At 39.9% G+C, this 21202-nt stretch overlaps 2 long non-coding RNA genes and 1 pseudogene across 2 annotated transcripts; all 3 read right to left on the reverse strand.

Annotated features, from left to right (window-relative positions):
- Positions 1-227: 227 nt before the first annotated feature.
- On the reverse strand, positions 228-3030 carry LOC118964844 (annotated as a pseudogene).
- A 243-nt stretch (positions 3031-3273) lies between these two features.
- Positions 3274-5375, reverse strand: LOC118964845. Its single transcript, XR_005052025.1, has 3 exons — positions 4693-5375; positions 4517-4608; positions 3274-4421 (listed from the first exon to the last, which is right to left on the reverse strand). It is a non-coding gene; the product is annotated as an uncharacterized LOC118964845 (long non-coding RNA).
- A 9089-nt stretch (positions 5376-14464) lies between these two features.
- LOC118965068 lies at positions 14465-16566 on the reverse strand. Its single transcript, XR_005052403.1, has 3 exons — positions 15884-16566; positions 15708-15799; positions 14465-15612 (listed from the first exon to the last, which is right to left on the reverse strand). It is a non-coding gene; the product is annotated as an uncharacterized LOC118965068 (long non-coding RNA).
- Positions 16567-21202: the final 4636 nt, after the last annotated feature.

Genomic DNA, 21202 nt, shown 5'->3' on the forward strand with positions numbered 1-21202 from the left:
TCCTGTCACAATCCTGTCTCCTACCCTTCATCTACACTGATTGAAGTGGATTTAACAAGTGACATCAATAAGAGATCCTAGCTTTCAGTTGGATTCACCTGGTCAGTCTATGTCATGGAAAGAGCTTGTTTTGTATACTCCGTGTTTACGAACATACACGTTGGCGTTTGTGCCAAAGTCAGCATGGGCCCTCTCCAAATCAAACTTTATTTGTCACATGCGCCGAATACAAGTGTAGACCTTACCATGAAATGCTTACTTACCAGCCCTTAAACAACAGTGCAGTTCAAGAAGAGTTAAGAAAATATTTACCAAACTAAGGTAAAAAATAAAATTAAAATAAAGCTTAATTTTGTAAGCGTTCACCTCTTGTTTCAGAAATTCATGCTTCTTCATGAGTTTTTATCCCTGTGTAAAAAGAAAATTGTCTGTGAAACACCATGAATAGCATTTGTATAGTTTTGATTTGCAGTCAACTTTGATCAAGCTTTCCACCTTGTGGTTGGAATTGGAATCATTGCATCGTACATCTTTAAGAGAGTCTCTTTGTCCTCCTTCAGTCCCATACATTCTGTCAGATAGCTATAACAAAGTGGAAAACAAAACTAGTTTGAAACTTAATAGATTACTGCATTGAATGAAAACGTGAGAATACTACCCTGCTTTACAATACACTATGAAAGTATGTTAGTTGCCACTTGCAGTCCTCGAGGCCATGTTGGCTAGGGCCTCATTCCATTTCAGCCCTTATCCCCTGAAACGGGGCCATGCTCTTGTCTAGAACAGAGCCCTGGTGCTGGCCTACCTCTCCATGCTGAGGCCGGCCTGCGACGCACTGTTCAGGATGGCCGTCATGGCGATCTCAGATGGGGGAAACAGCAGGCCAGTGTCCGTCAGGGTGGCCCGAGTCAGGAAGTCATCAGCACTCTTTCTCAGAGACTCTGGGTTCTCCAGAAGAGGGTGTCTTGTCTGAGGTAAAGGTCACCAATACAGGGCTGTTATCTGAAGCCTAACCTGCTTGGTTTTCTATTCATACAGATTTAACACACCTACAAGTCCGCAAAATCGGTCTTTAAATCTCAGCAACACACTTCATTAGGTTATGTTCATCTGCTGTATCTCTACTGAGCTTCAATGACCTGGTAAGTATCTCCATTTCCATCCAACCACCTTGAGGTCTATGAGCAGGCCTTCCATCAGTCTGTAAATGGTGTATACCACCAGGTGGAAGTTGAGCTGCTGAATGAGAAGGAGCACATACTCCAAGATCTACTCCAGAGCCCTCTCCTGTCCGGCCGCACTCTTGCTCAAGATCCCCCACAAACTGGGTGCTGGACACGTTAAAGTCATCCACCTACAGGACAGGTAGGCACAGGTCAGCCTGAAAGAGAAAAAAAGAGGTAAGCCAGGGAAGAGGTGGGATGAAAAGAGTGGGAAGTTAGCAAAACAATAGAGCAGAGGAAGGAAAAGTTGTGAAGAGAGCATGAGGAGGAGAGAGACATGGAGGTTAGTTCAGAAATCAAGTGTATCTGTAGCTACCTGAATAGAAGTAATCAGAGGAGCCTATATACTGTATTTCTTAATATAGGAATATAGGAGTACTAGTCAAAATCAAGCCCTTGACTACTCACTCACATGATTGTTCTGGGGTGGTATTCCATTAGTGAGTTGTTCAGGTAAAATCTCAGGAAATACATGATGGCTGTACCCTGTTGATGATTGCAATGTTAATCTCTTACATAAAACCGGTTAGGTCGGATTTACGGTGTACCCTAATGTCTGTTAACTGAGAACTAAAGTCTCACATAATTGGTCAGCTGCTCAATTAAGTTCTGGGTCCATGTTAAGAGAAGAGATGGAGCTCCACCTTCTCTCTTTGCAAGTTATGGGCATAATGTCTCCTTCTGTTTAAACATTCAAAAGATGCCAACAACTGCGAAATCTTGATTAGTCCAAATAACCAGTGAAGACAAACACCAGAACTACTGCTTCCTTATCCTATGCATCCCATTCAGTCCCTACAGATTCTCTGGGTTTACATGCAGTATATTTCCATGAGTGATTAGGTGTACCTTTACAAAATACATACCACAACAGACTTGGGCATCACAGGCTTGAAGGGCATTACAGAAGTCAAGCAGTCTCTTCTCATAGTGCCTGAAGAGGATGTCCTCCTCATAAGAGTCACTTGCCCTAGGCTTTTTAAAGGAAGGGATAAAGGAAAGGATGAGAGACGACAATGTTGGGAGGTGGCAAATATAATCATAAAGTTGTAGTGCAAAAAAAAACTAGACACTGTGACTCATTATCACATGTAATGTAACATGCTACAAATATTTTTACCTTCCCACTGGTGAGCATTTTGTTGCAATATTTCCCGGTTGGGTTCATATCTCAGTTTCATACTTTCTTCATTGTCGAATGTCCAGAACTTTCTCTGTGAGCTATTGTGCAACATGGTAAAGCTCTGCACATAACAGAACATGTAGGTTGTCAGGATGTCATTGAATCGAAGATACTGACACCAAACATGACATGTTCAAGGTAAGTTACCTAGCAAGCTAGCAAATTCTTTAGCCACCAAAAAAAGCATGGGACAGTACATTGCCTATAAAATTGAAAACGTTATTAGATAGTTCAATGAAGCAAACTGGGCTGGGTCTCCCAAATGCATGGTAGCTCTAAAATAATCTTAATTCACCGAGGTAAAAAAAAAAACAATTTCAAGTAGGATATTTGCGCTTTCAAACCACTTGAGCCACAGACTCCAAATAAGTGTCACGATGTTGGAAAAATAGCGCACAACATTGCACAGGTCTTATTTTCACGATTCTGACATTAATTCGCTTTCCAAAGCTAATAAACATGTGGAAATGTGAGCAGCATGTTGTATTCCTCGTTGAATTAGTTAGGGGGTGTAAACAAAGTACAATTTTTTTTCTACATTCAAATTTCAATAGCTCCTTGGTCATGTGACCTGACTTCAAACCAGGTTCAGAATGTCCACTGACTACCCTTCTATATTGCACACCCTTTAGTTTGTCAATTTTTTATCTCACAAGATTTTACATGAATTTTTCAAATGTAGAATTTCAATAGCTTCTTGGTCATTTGACCTAGTGACTTCAAACATGGTTCAGAATGTCCACTGAGTGGGCCTAAACATTTCATACCCTTTAGTTTGTTTATTTTCATCTCACAGGTTTTACATACATTTTTCAAAATGTTAAATTTCAATAGCTCCTTGGTCATGTGACCTACTGACTTCAAACCAGGTTCAGAATGTCCACTGACTACCCTTCCATATTGCACACCCTTTAGTTTGTCCATTTTCATCTCACAAGATTCAACATGAATTTTTCAAGAATTAAAATAGCTCCTTGATCATGTGACCTAATGACTTCAAACAAGGTTCAGAATGTCCACTGACTATCCTATATTGCGCACTCTTGTTTTTGTACTGTAAAATCACGCGGTGTAACGTACATTTTTCATCATTTCAGATATCAATAGCTACTTGATCATGTCAATTACACACCTAAGAAGCGTGCAGTGGAATTAACCTCTAGTCTTGTATATTCTATATTGTTGTACATTAATATTCGTTTGACAATTAGGGGGTTCAGTGCAGTGTTGTGTTTACCCTTTTCTTTCATATTTATCTATAATAATTGGTTGTTCTAAGTACTTATTTTCCAGCGGTACACAATAAGAGAGAGACAGATAATATCTCCTTTCGTCGTTAATATCAACCATAAAGGAAAAGGGCAAAGTACGAGAGTCATGCTAAGAATTGTCCAAAGCAGGGATGGAGAGTGAGCTGGTGAGGTAGGCTGCAGTGGGTTTGCTGGTCAATACATATACTGAACATGTAACCACAGTAATGGTGGCCAGTAAACCAATGAATAAAAATGTTATATTGACAAATTAAACAGAAATTGTAGACCTTTAATCTTTTCAAACATGTCAGGCACTTAACTTCAAATAAGTATGAAACATTTTGCAGTGTTAACTTTCTCTGTATCCCGGTTTGATGTACATTTCAGAGCCTCTTTAGTGTGGATGGGGTATAGCATACATTTTCAACAACAAAGACAGCACTTCCAGTTTCTGTTCTTTACTCTTTTGAACTCTTTTGTCTTCATTCCTAGGAACAGCACATGGAACCACAGTTGGCATGCAAAACATTAAATCAAAACAAAACAAAGAGTAACACGTTATAAATAATATCAAATATAAATGCAGTTTGATGAATGACGAATTAGCCATCCATTGTGTTACATCATGAATTGTCTTACATGCCGTCACTGTTGTCAAAAGATTATAAACATGTTAAATAAACTTAAACCAGTCAGTCTTTGGGCCACATCCAGGTTCTTTATCAGTGGCACACATGAAGCAGTTGTTGGCTTTGTTGAACTCTGAAATCATAGGCATGAACTGAACATATGGCTGTCCCACACAACTACATAAAAAAATAATTTACATTTACCTTGAATTAAATCTCATTACATACCAGACATTTTTAGTATATCCTCAGCCATTTATTTTCGCAGTTGCTCCATGGGAGGGGATGTTGGGGAAGTTCTGTGCAACTTCCTTGGCCATCTACACCAAAGAATAAAATATAGTTTTTGACCTAATTGTCACATAACAGCCAACCATTCATTATTGAAAATATAACTATCAAACCTGCATTACAAAGACCCCGCAGCTGAAGGTGTCCTGCTGCATGGTGGGAGGTATTTCCCCTCCTTTCCACTGTATGTCCACCCAGTCGTCTTTTTCATGGCAGGATCTTCTCATTTTGAAGTATTCTGTTTTTTTTATGTAAACATAATGGAATTCTGATTAGTTATAGGCAAATGAATACACAGGCCAAATTTGTATGCTGTTTTCCTTATCACTATAATCTAGTAATTTAGTAGTAGTGGCAATTTCCTTTATGCCCCATTCTACAAACAGCCTAAATTATAGGCACTGAACAATTTACAGGACAATAATAAAAGTAGCATAAAGGATCCAAACCTATCACAGAGTGAAAAATTGTAGTGTTGTAGACTTTTAAGAAAAAAAATATTAATTGGCGCTTTCATCAGTACATGCTTAAAGAAAGTCATATCACAAAGATCACAGATGACAGTGCCCACCAAATCTCTGACAATAGAGAATGAATTGTAAGCACCAAAGTGTGTTTGTCAGAATAATATCTGAAAATATCAGTTGTTAAACATAATACTTCTATTTGCAATAGCAATTTATGATATATGCAGTTGAGGAATATTCCATGTACCAACGCTACATGTAGGACAGAAATAAGATATATATATTTCACCTTTATTTAACCAGGGAGGCTAGTTGAGAACAAGCTCTCATTTACAACTGCGACCTGGCCAAGATAAAGCAAAGCAGTTGGACACAAACAACAACACAGAGTTAAACATTGAATAAACTTTTGTTATTGACCAAATACTTATTTTCCACCATCATTTGCAAATTAATTAATAAAAAATCCTACAATGTGATTTTCAGGATTTTTTTTTCTCATTTTGTCTGTCATAGTTGAAGTGTACCTATGATGAAAATTACAGGCCTCTCTCATCTTTTTAAGTGGGAGAACTTGCACAATTGGTGGCTGACTAAATACTTTTTTGCCCCACTGTATATTGGTTCCTAACTTCCCTGAAAAGTTGCATAACGCGGGGGCTATTCGGTGCTAATGCAGTACGACACTGGATGTTTTTGTTCTGCTCAAGGGCAGTCAGGTCTGGAGTGAACCAAGGGCTATATCTGTTCCTGGTTCTACATTTTTTTGAATGGAGCATGCTTATTTAAAATGGTGAGGAAAGCACTGTTAAAGAATAACCAGGCATCCTCTACTGACGGAATGAGGTCAATATCTTTCCAGGATACCCGGGCCAGGTCGATTAGAAAGGCCTGCTCGCTGAAGTGTTTTAGGGAGCGTTTGACTGTGATGAGGGGTGGTCGTTTGACCGCGGACCCATTACGGATGCAGGTAATGAGGCAGTGATCGCTGAGATCCTGGTTGAAGACAGCAGAGGTGTATTTAGAGGACAGGTTGGTCAAGATGATATCTATGAGGGTGCCCGAGTTTACAGATTTGGAGTTGTACCTGGTAGGTTCCATGATAATTTGGGTGAGATGGAGGGCATCTAGCTTAGATTGTAGGACGGCCGGGGTGTTAAGCATACCCCAGTCTAGGTCACCTAACAATACAAACTCTGAAGATAAACGGGGGGCAATTAATTCACATATGGTGTCCAGGGCGCAGCTGGGGGCTGAGGGGGGTCTGTAACAAGCGGCAACAGTGAGGGACTTATTTCTGGAAAGGTGGATTTTTAAAAGTAGAAGCTTGAACTGTTTGGGCACAGACCTGGATAGCATGACAGACCTCTGCAGGCTTTCTCTGCAGTAGATTGCAACTCCACCCCCTCTTTGGCAGTTCTGTCTTGGCGGAAAATGTATACACATACATAGAGGCATTTTTCAGCTATGATTTTACCACTCAGAATCCAGAATGGGTATGACAATGGGGCCAGCACAGGATGTAATACACCCTTACAACAATCTACTTTTTGATCTTCTTGACTTCTTATCTGGTAAACTGCTACTATGTGTCAAGAAAAGAGCCCCAATTAGGGGTTAGTGTACTCCAGTAAAAAAAGGCTGGCTTAGATTAAAAACTATTGCCCAGTGTCCCCATTCATAGGGGCATGAGAGACTAGTCAGTGGTAGAATTGAGTTGGCACTTTATTGGCCCAAACACCCACAGACCCACAAGGTTGAGGTTACTCATGGACAGTTATTAGTATTTTTTGCATTGATGCATTGTGTCTTCTAACTGTCCAAGAATAGGATCCAAAGTGTTAGGAAATATTTGTTCCCATAAATACAAAGGAGGATGTCTCTCCTCATACCTCTGGCACTTCAGTCAGACTGCCAGACTGTGCACCACAGAGCATACAGGTCAAGGATACATACAGGTCAAGGGTGCCAATTGAAAGTCAAGGGGTGTGTCGGTGCCTTTTGGATTACACTCTCTTTACAGAAAACCCCTGTGGTTCTGCTTTCAGTCTGCTCTGCGCATGTCTGAATGTGACAGAGCCAGCAGCCAAGAGTTTTTCACAGTATGCCATAAAAAATTATTACACTTATGAATGTATGTAAAATGCTAATATGTATTAGATCCAGTACGATGGAATAACTAAGACCTGAATTTGAATGCAGCGTGTTCCGATTCCTTCTTCTCTTTCTGTCCAGCAGGGTCAACCAAAAACACTTGGTCTGATGGTTCATGCAGATTCTGGGGAAGCAATATAGAAATGTATTGATCCGTTAAATGATTTTACTATTAAATGACCCATTTCACAACCCTCATACCTCTTCACAAAAATGTACCTAAATCAATTTTGGAAAAAGGATTTCACTCACAAAAGACGTAACAATGTATTTTTCCAGTTAGAAATAGTAGGCCACGCATCAAATAACTATTTTCATCAGAAAAACGAACCCTCAAATGCACTATTGCATTTTGGGGCGGCAGGGTAGCCTAGTGGTTAGAGCGTTGGACTAGTAACCGGAAGGTTGTGAGTTCAAACCCCCGAGCTGACAAGGTACAAATCTGTCGTTCTGCCCCTGAACAGGCAGTTAACCCACTGTTCCCAGGCCGTCATTGAAAATAAGAATTTGTTCTTAACTGACTTGCCTGGTTAAATAAAATAAAAATAAATAAATTTTGTAAGTTGTCTGCAGGTGGCTTGTTGTGAATGTACTCAAATATCAAGTCATTATCAGGTTATGTGAACTGCGTTCAAATACTCAACATAGAAGGATTTATCTTAATGTACAGTATATGAAAGTGATGCTATGAAAAGGATTCTTTCACATTATCAAGCTCACTCTGACTGACAAATCACTGCCTATTACTGTGATTAAAAAGAGCATATGAAACATTGTTTTTCATGAGGCCTACCTGTGCGCCTTCCTTTAATTAAGCACCTCTGTTCGAACACCTCTCCTGTCCTTGACCAATACCATATACAGCCATTTGCAGATCTTTTCAGTGTCCATGTGACAGATAGTTATTGCGAGGATGGAACATTTGTTAACTTCAAAGTGTGTTTTTTTTAACACCCATGTAAAATGAAGGACTGCAAAGCTTACACATTTAAGTGAGATGAAAGTAGACAAACATCAGAGGGTGTGATATGACATTCTGGACATTCTGAACCTTGTTTGAGGTCAGTAGGTCACATGACCAAGGAGCTATTGAAATTCACAATTTTGAAGAATTAATGTAAAATCATGTAAGATGAAAATGGACAAACTACAGGGTGTGCAATATAGAAGGGTATTCAGTGGACTTTCTTTGAAGTCATAAGGTCACATGACCAAGGAGCTATTGACATTTTAAGTGTAGAAAAATGAATGTAAAAACATGTGAGATGAAAATGGACAAACTAAAATGTGTGCATTGTGTATGCCCACTGTTTGGAAATTCTGAAACTTGATTTAAGTCAGTAGGTCACATGACCAAGGAGCTTTTGAAAATGTAAATGTAGAAACATTCATTTAAAAACATGTGAGATGAAAATGGACAAACTAAAGGGTGTGCAATATAGAAGGGTAGTCATTGGACATTCTGAACCTTGATTGAAGTCACTAGGTCATATGTATTTATTTTACTTTAACTGGTCAAGTCAATGACGGCCTAGGAACAGTGGGTTAACTGCCTGTTCAGGGGCAGATGGGGGATTTGAACTTGCAACTTTTTTTGTCTACTAGTCCAACGCTCTAACCACTAGGCTACCCTGCCGCCCCAATGACCAATGAGCTATTGAAATTCAAAAATGTAAATAAATAATTTAGAATAGTGCGAAAAGTGTGTGCAATGTGTGTTTATGCCATTGGGTTAGCTACAACCAGTTTTGAAAGTTTTAGGAGTAATGGTCAAAGAGCTATTGACATTTGAAATGTTTTATTTGTCACTATGTTGACGGTCCCTAACTGCTGTTGGTGAGAGTAAGGAAAACTACAGGCGAATATCCAACCTGAAACTGTCTTTACCTCGGTTCTTAATTCCATTGAAACTAAATGGAAAAAACATGATCTTCGTGCTACGATACTTTTGGGGAAGCCAGACCTGGTTGGTGACATTGTACATTGAAGAAAGATGCTCCAACCTTAATACATTTTAACTTGCTAAGTGTGGCTAGCTAGTAACGTTAGATGGCAGCTAGCAAAGGCAACAGGCTAGTACGAGCTAGCCAGTCGTTAACGTAAACTCACCCCATTCTGTACAAATGTGCGCAACCGCAACATTCAAATGAGGCTACAAAGAAAACGAATGGGACTGTGTTGACGTCAAAATCGGGGGTGTGAACTAGGTTTCTATTCAAGCGTTGATCGACATGGTAATGGCTCAATAGTATTGGAGAAAAGTTGAAAAAACTGACTCTCCAGTTACATCTTGACGTGTCATGTCGTAACGTACAGCACGCATAAAGCAACTATTTCTGTCTTACAATCTCTCTCCACCAGGTGTAGCACTTCTATCATCCTTTGAAAACAAGAAATGGACAGTGACGGAGGTAGTCATTTTTTCGTCATCATTGCATGCGATCATAATTCTCAAAGCCGCTGTTTACTTCTAAGATCACTTTAGCACCGCCCTAAAAACCCGATTCAAATTCGACACAAACCTTCAAATAGGTATGTAATGACACATTATATAAACTTTTTATAGTGTTTTATTTACATTTTAGAGGCGATTAGGTGATAAGTTGGACAGATCGAGTGAAAAAAAGCAATTTTCCCACACAACATCTCTCCTTCTCACTATCACGCATTAATTTCGCTTCCCCTCCCACCATTTTTAAAAAGACCTGACGGGGCTCATTGCCTGCTTGAATTATGCAGAAACGGGCAGCGTTTAGGTCATGTAATTGATTCTGTTGGAAAGGGGAGAAATTTTACAATGGTATTGACATTACAGTTGATCTGGAAGTATTACATTTTTGGGGCGCTAAAATAAGGGCAATTGTACGGACCAAGGCGATGTACGAGTTTACGTGAGTTTACGTTAGCTGGTCGACTGCTAGCTATCTAATCAAACTCCAGATGATCCGTATAAACGTTGTGATTGAACTAACTTGTTAGCTCAATAACTAAACTATACATATTTGCAGGATGTCTTCCTTAAGTATCTATCATAGCAAATAGCTTTCTCACTCATCGTCAACATGTCTATTAATGATGACGTAGTTAGACCGTAATATATGGTAAAGTGCGCAAAAATATATTCGTGCGTGAGACAACATATGCATTTCTCTCCTAATATTAAGAAAACCAAGAAAATATTTTATAATTGGCTGCAAAGGGATCTTTCTGTCCTTTCTTTCTGTGCTTCTGTTCAAGGCAGAGGGACTGTCTTGCTTTTTGTACCCCTCATTATCTTTATTTGTAAATCCCTACCTGTAAAGAGATCAACAACAGCTTTCTTATTAACTTCATCTGGAAGTGTTGGATTTTGGTGACATAAGTAACCCTTTCAAGACCAATTTGTTGAAAAGATGTTTGGTCAATACAGAATCAATTTGGTATGTCATTCCAAACAATGTGTTTAATTTTTATTTATTTTTATTTCACCTTTATTTAACCAGGTAGGCAAGTTGAGAACAAGTTCTCATTTACAATTGCGACCTGGCCAAGATAAAGCAAAGCAGTTCGACACATACAACAACACAGAGTTACACATGGAGTAAAACAAACATACAGTCAATAATACAGTAGAAAAATAAGTCTATATACAATGTGAGTAAATGAGGTGAGATAAGGGAGGTAAAGGCAAAAAAGGGCCATGGTGGCAAAGTAAATACAATATAGCAAGTAAAACACTGGAATGGTTGATTTGCAGTGGAAGAATGTGCAAAGTAGAGATAGAAATAATGGGGTGCATAGGAGCAAAATAAACACAGTAGGGAAAGAGGTAGTTGTTTGGGCTAAATTATAGTTTGGCTATGTACAGGTGCAGTAATCTGTGAGCTGCTCTGACAGCTGGTGCTTAAAGCTAGTGAGGGAGATAAGTGTTTCCAGTGTCAGAGATTTTTGTAGTTTATTCCAGTCATTGGCAGCAGAGAACTGGAAGGAGAGGCGGCCAAAGAAAGAATTGGTTTTGGGGGTGACCAGAGAGATATACCTGCTGGAGCGCGTGCTACAGGTGGGTGCCGCTATGGTGAACAGCGAGCTGAGATAAAGGGGGACTTTACCTAGCAGAGTTTTGTAGATGACCTGGAGCCTTTGGGTTTGGCGACGAGTATGAAGCGAGGGCCAGCCAACGAGAGCGTACAGGTCTCAGTGGTGGGAAGTATATGGGGCTTTGGTGACAAAACGGATGGCACTGTGATAGACTGCATCCAATTTATTGAGTAGGGTATTGGAGGCTATTTTATAAATGACATCGCCAAAGTCGAGGATTGGTAGGATGGTCAGTTTTACAAGGGTATGTTTGGCAGCATGAGTGAAGGATGCTTTGTTGTGAAGGAAGCCAATTCTAGTTTTAATTTTGGATTGGAGATGCTTAATATGAGTCTGGAAGGAGAGTTTACAGTCTAACCAGACACCTAGGTATTTGTAGTTGTCCACATATTCTAAGTCAGAGCCATCCACAGTAGTGATGTTGGACAGGCGGGCAGGTGCAGGCAGCGATCGGTTGAAGAGCATGCATTTAGTTTTACCATCTTGGGAATGAAGTTTCCCATATAAAGCTATTTTTTTAGGAATAATTCAGACATAAGTAATTGTTCTACCCTAGCTGGCATGAGAGGAATATTGACTTTGCTCTTGATGTTTTCGACAGCAGGGGTAATATTCTTGCTTGTGGGTCAATATCACTAAAAGTGTTATTTTTTTGTCCTCAAGATAAATCATATATAAAATATATACACTTGATAACATTTCAAAAGGATCCTAATGTGTGTATGCCTTCATGACAATAGACGCATGATGACATAGACTTCAAACTACATTTTATACATTTTATTTCAGTGGAAGGAAGCAATGTCCCAAGTGCTGCTCAATCAACATCGACGAGAATAATTTGGAAAAAAATATTTACATTTAAAAAAGCATTTCCTAATTTTCAAATTTTCTTCATTAAATGTTATCTTATGTATAGACTTTTGTGTTAAATGCTGCACTTTTTATAAGAATACTGACTATATTCTGTACATCCTCAGTCATTGTCCACCCTGTTACATTGTGGTTACTGGCACTTATATATATTTTATATATTTTGACATTAAAATACAATAGTGGGGCAAAAAAGTATTTAGTCAGCCACCAATTGTGCAAGTTCTCCCACTTAAAAAGATGAGAGAGGCCTGTAATTTTCATCATAGGTACACTTCAACTATGACAGACAACTATGTATACAATTACACTAGATTTATACTAGAATATTTTTTTATTTTAGATATTTTTTGTTATTTTTATTAAAAAAATATTTTTTGTATGCATTTAGTATTGTCACGTTCTGACCTTAGTTCTTTTGTTATGTCTTTGTTTTAGTATGGTCAGGGTGCGAGTTGGGTGGGTTGTCTATGTTAGTTTTTCTATGATTTGCTATTTCTGTGTTTGGCCTGGTATGGTTCTCAATCAGAGGCAGCTGTCAATCGTTGTCCCTGATTGAGAACCATATTTAGGTAGCCTGTTTTCTATTGTGTTTCGTGGGTGATTGTTTTGTGTTTTCTGTTGTGTGTCTGCACCAGCCAGAACTGTTCAGCCGTTCTCTTTCCTAGTTTTGTTATTTCCGTGTTCATTGAATAAACATGGACATATACCACGCTGCACCTCGGTCCTCACCTTCTTCCACCAACAACGACCGTTACAGAATCACCCACCACCAAAGGACCAAGCAGCGTGGTAACAGGCAGCAGCAGCAGAAGCAGCACTGTAAGGAGGAATGGGCATGGGAGGACATTCTGGACGGCAAGGGTTGCTACACATGGGAGGAGATCCTGGCTGGAAGGGATAGCCTCCCATGGGAACAGGTAGAGGCAGCCAGGAGAGCGGAGGCAGTAGGTAAAGGGAGCCAGCGCTTTGAGGGAACACGACTGGCAAGGAAGCCCGAGAGGCAGCCCCAAAAATGTCTTGGGGGGGCACACGGGGAGTGTGGCTAAGTCAGGTAGGAGACCTGAGCCAACTCCCCGTGCTTACCGTGGAGAGAGAGGGACTGGGCAGGCACCGTGTTATGCCGTGAGGCGCACGGTGTCCCCAGTGCGCAGGCATAGCCCGGTGCGATACATAGCAGCGCCTCGTATCGGCCGGGCTAGAGTGGGCATCGAGCCAGGTGCCATGAAACCGGCTCAGCGCATCTGGTCTCCAGTGCGTCGGGGTACATGGCACCAGCCTTACGCATGGTGTCCCCGGTTCGCCAGCACAGCCCAGTGCGGGCTATTCCACCTCGCGGCACTGGCCTGGCTACGGGGAGCATTCAGCCAGGTAGGGTTGGGCAGGCTCAGTGCTCGAGAGTTCCAGTGCGCCTTCACGGTCCGGTCTATCCGGTGCCACCTCCGTCTGCCAGGAGCTGCCGGAGTCTGCCAGGAGCTGCCGGAGTCTCCCAGTCTGCCAGGAGCTGCCGGAGTCTCCCAGTCTGCCAGGAGCTGCCGGAGTCTGCCAGGAGAATGACGCACAGAATGACAGAAGCTGGAAGAAAGGACATCCCTCCCACTGAGCAACCACATTGGAAGATGTGTTCGAATCTCATCACGGACAATTTTCGCAACTTAGCCAATTAGCAACTTAGCAACTACTTAGCATGTTAGCTAACCCTTCCCCTGACCCGTAGCCCTAACACATAGCCTAGCTAATGTTAGCTGCCTAGGTAACATTAGCCACCTTGCTAACGCAAGTGTTAGCCACCTACAGTGGTGTAAAGTACTTAAGTAAAACTACTTTAAAGTACTACTTAAGTAGTTTTTGGGGGTATCTGTACTTTACTATTTATATTTCTTGTCAACTTTTACTTTTACTTCACAACATTCCTAAAGAAAATAATATACTTTTTACTCCATACATTTTCCCTGACACCCAAAAGTACTTGTTATGTTTAGCAGGACAAGAAAATGGTCAAATTCACACACTTATCAAGAGAACATCCCTGGTAATTCCTACTGCCTCTGATCTGGCGTACTCACTAAACACATGCTTCGTTTGTAAATTATGTCTGACAAGATTTTACATGAATTTTTCAAATGTAGAATTTCAATAGCTTCTTGGTCATTTGACCTAGTGACTTCAAACATGGTTCAGAATGTCCACTGAGTGGGCCTAAACATTTCATACCCTTTAGTTTGTTTATTTTCATCTCACAGGTTTTACATACATTTTTCAAAATGTTAAATTTCAATAGCTCCTTGGTCATGTGACCTACTGACTTCAAACCAGGTTCAGAATGTCCACTGACTACCCTTCCATATTGCACACCCTTTAGTTTGTCCATTTTCATCTCACAAGATTCAACATGAATTTTTCAAGAATTAAAATAGCTCCTTGATCATGTGACCTAATGACTTCAAACAAGGTTCAGAATGTCCACTGACTATCCTATATTGCGCACTCTTGTTTTTGTACTGTAAAATCACGCGGTGTAACGTACATTTTTCATCATTTCAGATATCAATAGCTACTTGATCATGTCAATTACACACCTAAGAAGCGTGCAGTGGAATTAACCTCTAGTCTTGTATATTCTATATTGTTGTACATTAATATTCGTTTGACAATTAGGGGGTTCAGTGCAGTGTTGTGTTTACCCTTTTCTTTCATATTTATCTATAATAATTGGTTGTTCTAAGTACTTATTTTCCAGCGGTACACAATAAGAGAGAGACAGATAATATCTCCTTTCGTCGTTAATATCAACCATAAAGGAAAAGGGCAAAGTACGAGAGTCATGCTAAGAATTGTCCAAAGCAGGGATGGAGAGTGAGCTGGTGAGGTAGGCTGCAGTGGGTTTGCTGGTCAATACATATACTGAACATGTAACCACAGTAATGGTGGCCAGTAAACCAATGAATAAAAATGTTATATTGACAAATTAAACAGAAATTGTAGACCTTTAATCTTTTCAAACATGTCAGGCACTTAACTTCAAATAAGTATGAAACATTTTGCAGTGTTAACTTTCTCTGTATCCCGGTTTGATGTACATTTCAGAGCCTCTTTAGTGTGGATGGGGTATAGCATACATTTTCAACAACAAAGACAGCACTTCCAGTTTCTGTTCTTTACTCTTTTGAACTCTTTTGTCTTCATTCCTAGGAACAGCACATGGAACCACAGTTGGCATGCAAAACATTAAATCAAAACAAAACAAAGAGTAACACGTTATAAATAATATCAAATATAAATGCAGTTTGATGAATGACGAATTAGCCATCCATTGTGTTACATCATGAATTGTCTTACATGCCGTCACTGTTGTCAAAAGATTATAAACATGTTAAATAAACTTAAACCAGTCAGTCTTTGGGCCACATCCAGGTTCTTTATCAGTGGCACACATGAAGCAGTTGTTGGCTTTGTTGAACTCTGAAATCATAGGCATGAACTGAACATATGGCTGTCCCACACAACTACATAAAAAAATAATTTACATTTACCTTGAATTAAATCTCATTACATACCAGACATTTTTAGTATATCCTCAGCCATTTATTTTCGCAGTTGCTCCATGGGAGGGGATGTTGGGGAAGTTCTGTGCAACTTCCTTGGCCATCTACACCAAAGAATAAAATATAGTTTTTGACCTAATTGTCACATAACAGCCAACCATTCATTATTGAAAATATAACTATCAAACCTGCATTACAAAGACCCCGCAGCTGAAGGTGTCCTGCTGCATGGTGGGAGGTATTTCCCCTCCTTTCCACTGTATGTCCACCCAGTCGTCTTTTTCATGGCAGGATCTTCTCATTTTGAAGTATTCTGTTTTTTTTATGTAAACATAATGGAATTCTGATTAGTTATAGGCAAATGAATACACAGGCCAAATTTGTATGCTGTTTTCCTTATCACTATAATCTAGTAATTTAGTAGTAGTGGCAATTTCCTTTATGCCCCATTCTACAAACAGCCTAAATTATAGGCACTGAACAATTTACAGGACAATAATAAAAGTAGCATAAAGGATCCAAACCTATCACAGAGTGAAAAATTGTAGTGTTGTAGACTTTTAAGAAAAAAAATATTAATTGGCGCTTTCATCAGTACATGCTTAAAGAAAGTCATATCACAAAGATCACAGATGACAGTGCCCACCAAATCTCTGACAATAGAGAATGAATTGTAAGCACCAAAGTGTGTTTGTCAGAATAATATCTGAAAATATCAGTTGTTAAACATAATACTTCTATTTGCAATAGCAATTTATGATATATGCAGTTGAGGAATATTCCATGTACCAACGCTACATGTAGGACAGAAATAAGATATATATATTTCACCTTTATTTAACCAGGGAGGCTAGTTGAGAACAAGCTCTCATTTACAACTGCGACCTGGCCAAGATAAAGCAAAGCAGTTGGACACAAACAACAACACAGAGTTAAACATTGAATAAACTTTTGTTATTGACCAAATACTTATTTTCCACCATCATTTGCAAATTAATTAATAAAAAATCCTACAATGTGATTTTCAGGATTTTTTTTTCTCATTTTGTCTGTCATAGTTGAAGTGTACCTATGATGAAAATTACAGGCCTCTCTCATCTTTTTAAGTGGGAGAACTTGCACAATTGGTGGCTGACTAAATACTTTTTTGCCCCACTGTATATTGGTTCCTAACTTCCCTGAAAAGTTGCATAACGCGGGGGCTATTCGGTGCTAATGCAGTACGACACTGGATGTTTTTGTTCTGCTCAAGGGCAGTCAGGTCTGGAGTGAACCAAGGGCTATATCTGTTCCTGGTTCTACATTTTTTTGAATGGAGCATGCTTATTTAAAATGGTGAGGAAAGCACTGTTAAAGAATAACCAGGCATCCTCTACTGACGGAATGAGGTCAATATCTTTCCAGGATACCCGGGCCAGGTCGATTAGAAAGGCCTGCTCGCTGAAGTGTTTTAGGGAGCGTTTGACTGTGATGAGGGGTGGTCGTTTGACCGCGGACCCATTACGGATGCAGGTAATGAGGCAGTGATCGCTGAGATCCTGGTTGAAGACAGCAGAGGTGTATTTAGAGGACAGGTTGGTCAAGATGATATCTATGAGGGTGCCCGAGTTTACAGATTTGGAGTTGTACCTGGTAGGTTCCATGATAATTTGGGTGAGATGGAGGGCATCTAGCTTAGATTGTAGGACGGCCGGGGTGTTAAGCATACCCCAGTCTAGGTCACCTAACAATACAAACTCTGAAGATAAACGGGGGGCAATTAATTCACATATGGTGTCCAGGGCGCAGCTGGGGGCTGAGGGGGGTCTGTAACAAGCGGCAACAGTGAGGGACTTATTTCTGGAAAGGTGGATTTTTAAAAGTAGAAGCTTGAACTGTTTGGGCACAGACCTGGATAGCATGACAGACCTCTGCAGGCTTTCTCTGCAGTAGATTGCAACTCCACCCCCTCTTTGGCAGTTCTGTCTTGGCGGAAAATGTATACACATACATAGAGGCATTTTTCAGCTATGATTTTACCACTCAGAATCCAGAATGGGTATGACAATGGGGCCAGCACAGGATGTAATACACCCTTACAACAATCTACTTTTTGATCTTCTTGACTTCTTATCTGGTAAACTGCTACTATGTGTCAAGAAAAGAGCCCCAATTAGGGGTTAGTGTACTCCAGTAAAAAAAGGCTGGCTTAGATTAAAAACTATTGCCCAGTGTCCCCATTCATAGGGGCATGAGAGACTAGTCAGTGGTAGAATTGAGTTGGCACTTTATTGGCCCAAACACCCACAGACCCACAAGGTTGAGGTTACTCATGGACAGTTATTAGTATTTTTTGCATTGATGCATTGTGTCTTCTAACTGTCCAAGAATAGGATCCAAAGTGTTAGGAAATATTTGTTCCCATAAATACAAAGGAGGATGTCTCTCCTCATACCTCTGGCACTTCAGTCAGACTGCCAGACTGTGCACCACAGAGCATACAGGTCAAGGATACATACAGGTCAAGGGTGCCAATTGAAAGTCAAGGGGTGTGTCGGTGCCTTTTGGATTACACTCTCTTTACAGAAAACCCCTGTGGTTCTGCTTTCAGTCTGCTCTGCGCATGTCTGAATGTGACAGAGCCAGCAGCCAAGAGTTTTTCACAGTATGCCATAAAAAATTATTACACTTATGAATGTATGTAAAATGCTAATATGTATTAGATCCAGTACGATGGAATAACTAAGACCTGAATTTGAATGCAGCGTGTTCCGATTCCTTCTTCTCTTTCTGTCCAGCAGGGTCAACCAAAAACACTTGGTCTGATGGTTCATGCAGATTCTGGGGAAGCAATATAGAAATGTATTGATCCGTTAAATGATTTTACTATTAAATGACCCATTTCACAACCCTCATACCTCTTCACAAAAATGTACCTAAATCAATTTTGGAAAAAGGATTTCACTCACAAAAGACGTAACAATGTATTTTTCCAGTTAGAAATAGTAGGCCACGCATCAAATAACTATTTTCATCAGAAAAACGAACCCTCAAATGCACTATTGCATTTTGGGGCGGCAGGGTAGCCTAGTGGTTAGAGCGTTGGACTAGTAACCGGAAGGTTGTGAGTTCAAACCCCCGAGCTGACAAGGTACAAATCTGTCGTTCTGCCCCTGAACAGGCAGTTAACCCACTGTTCCCAGGCCGTCATTGAAAATAAGAATTTGTTCTTAACTGACTTGCCTGGTTAAATAAAATAAAAATAAATAAATTTTGTAAGTTGTCTGCAGGTGGCTTGTTGTGAATGTACTCAAATATCAAGTCATTATCAGGTTATGTGAACTGCGTTCAAATACTCAACATAGAAGGATTTATCTTAATGTACAGTATATGAAAGTGATGCTATGAAAAGGATTCTTTCACATTATCAAGCTCACTCTGACTGACAAATCACTGCCTATTACTGTGATTAAAAAGAGCATATGAAACATTGTTTTTCATGAGGCCTACCTGTGCGCCTTCCTTTAATTAAGCACCTCTGTTCGAACACCTCTCCTGTCCTTGACCAATACCATATACAGCCATTTGCAGATCTTTTCAGTGTCCATGTGACAGATAGTTATTGCGAGGATGGAACATTTGTTAACTTCAAAGTGTGTTTTTTTTAACACCCATGTAAAATGAAGGACTGCAAAGCTTACACATTTAAGTGAGATGAAAGTAGACAAACATCAGAGGGTGTGATATGACATTCTGGACATTCTGAACCTTGTTTGAGGTCAGTAGGTCACATGACCAAGGAGCTATTGAAATTCACAATTTTGAAGAATTAATGTAAAATCATGTAAGATGAAAATGGACAAACTACAGGGTGTGCAATATAGAAGGGTATTCAGTGGACTTTCTTTGAAGTCATAAGGTCACATGACCAAGGAGCTATTGACATTTTAAGTGTAGAAAAATGAATGTAAAAACATGTGAGATGAAAATGGACAAACTAAAATGTGTGCATTGTGTATGCCCACTGTTTGGAAATTCTGAAACTTGATTTAAGTCAGTAGGTCACATGACCAAGGAGCTTTTGAAAATGTAAATGTAGAAACATTCATTTAAAAACATGTGAGATGAAAATGGACAAACTAAAGGGTGTGCAATATAGAAGGGTAGTCATTGGACATTCTGAACCTTGATTGAAGTCACTAGGTCATATGTATTTATTTTACTTTAACTGGTCAAGTCAATGACGGCCTAGGAACAGTGGGTTAACTGCCTGTTCAGGGGCAGATGGGGGATTTGAACTTGCAACTTTTTTTGTCTACTAGTCCAACGCTCTAACCACTAGGCTACCCTGCCGCCCCAATGACCAATGAGCTATTGAAATTCAAAAATGTAAATAAATAATTTAGAATAGTGCGAAAAGTGTGTGCAATGTGTGTTTATGCCATTGGGTTAGCTACAACCAGTTTTGAAAGTTTTAGGAGTAATGGTCAAAGAGCTATTGACATTTGAAATGTTTTATTTGTCACTATGTTGACGGTCCCTAACTGCTGTTGGTGAGAGTAAGGAAAACTACAGGCGAATATCCAACCTGAAACTGTCTTTACCTCGGTTCTTAATTCCATTGAAACTAAATGGAAAAAACATGATCTTCGTGCTACGATACTTTTGGGGAAGCCAGACCTGGTTGGTGACATTGTACATTGAAGAAAGATGCTCCAACCTTAATACATTTTAACTTGCTAAGTGTGGCTAGCTAGTAACGTTAGATGGCAGCTAGCAAAGGCAACAGGCTAGTACGAGCTAGCCAGTCGTTAACGTAAACTCACCCCATTCTGTACAAATGTGCGCAACCGCAACATTCAAATGAGGCTACAAAGAAAACGAATGGGACTGTGTTGACGTCAAAATCGGGGGTGTGAACTAGGTTTCTATTCAAGCGTTGATCGACATGGTAATGGCTCAATAGTATTGGAGAAAAGTTGAAAAAACTGACTCTCCAGTTACATCTTGACGTGTCATGTCGTAACGTACAGCACGCATAAAGCAACTATTTCTGTCTTACAATCTCTCTCCACCAGGTGTAGCACTTCTATCATCCTTTGAAAACAAGAAATGGACAGTGACGGAGGTAGTCATTTTTTCGTCATCATTGCATGCGATCATAATTCTCAAAGCCGCTGTTTACTTCTAAGATCACTTTAGCACCGCCCTAAAAACCCGATTCAAATTCGACACAAACCTTCAAATAGGTATGTAATGACACATTATATAAACTTTTTATAGTGTTTTATTTACATTTTAGAGGCGATTAGGTGATAAGTTGGACAGATCGAGTGAAAAAAAGCAATTTTCCCACACAACATCTCTCCTTCTCACTATCACGCATTAATTTCGCTTCCCCTCCCACCATTTTTAAAAAGACCTGACGGGGCTCATTGCCTGCTTGAATTATGCAGAAACGGGCAGCGTTTAGGTCATGTAATTGATTCTGTTGGAAAGGGGAGAAATTTTACAATGGTATTGACATT

This window comes from Oncorhynchus mykiss, chromosome 6, assembly GCF_013265735.2.
Source record: "Oncorhynchus mykiss isolate Arlee chromosome 6, USDA_OmykA_1.1, whole genome shotgun sequence".
In the NCBI taxonomy this organism is placed as follows: Eukaryota; Metazoa; Chordata; class Actinopteri; order Salmoniformes; family Salmonidae; genus Oncorhynchus; species Oncorhynchus mykiss.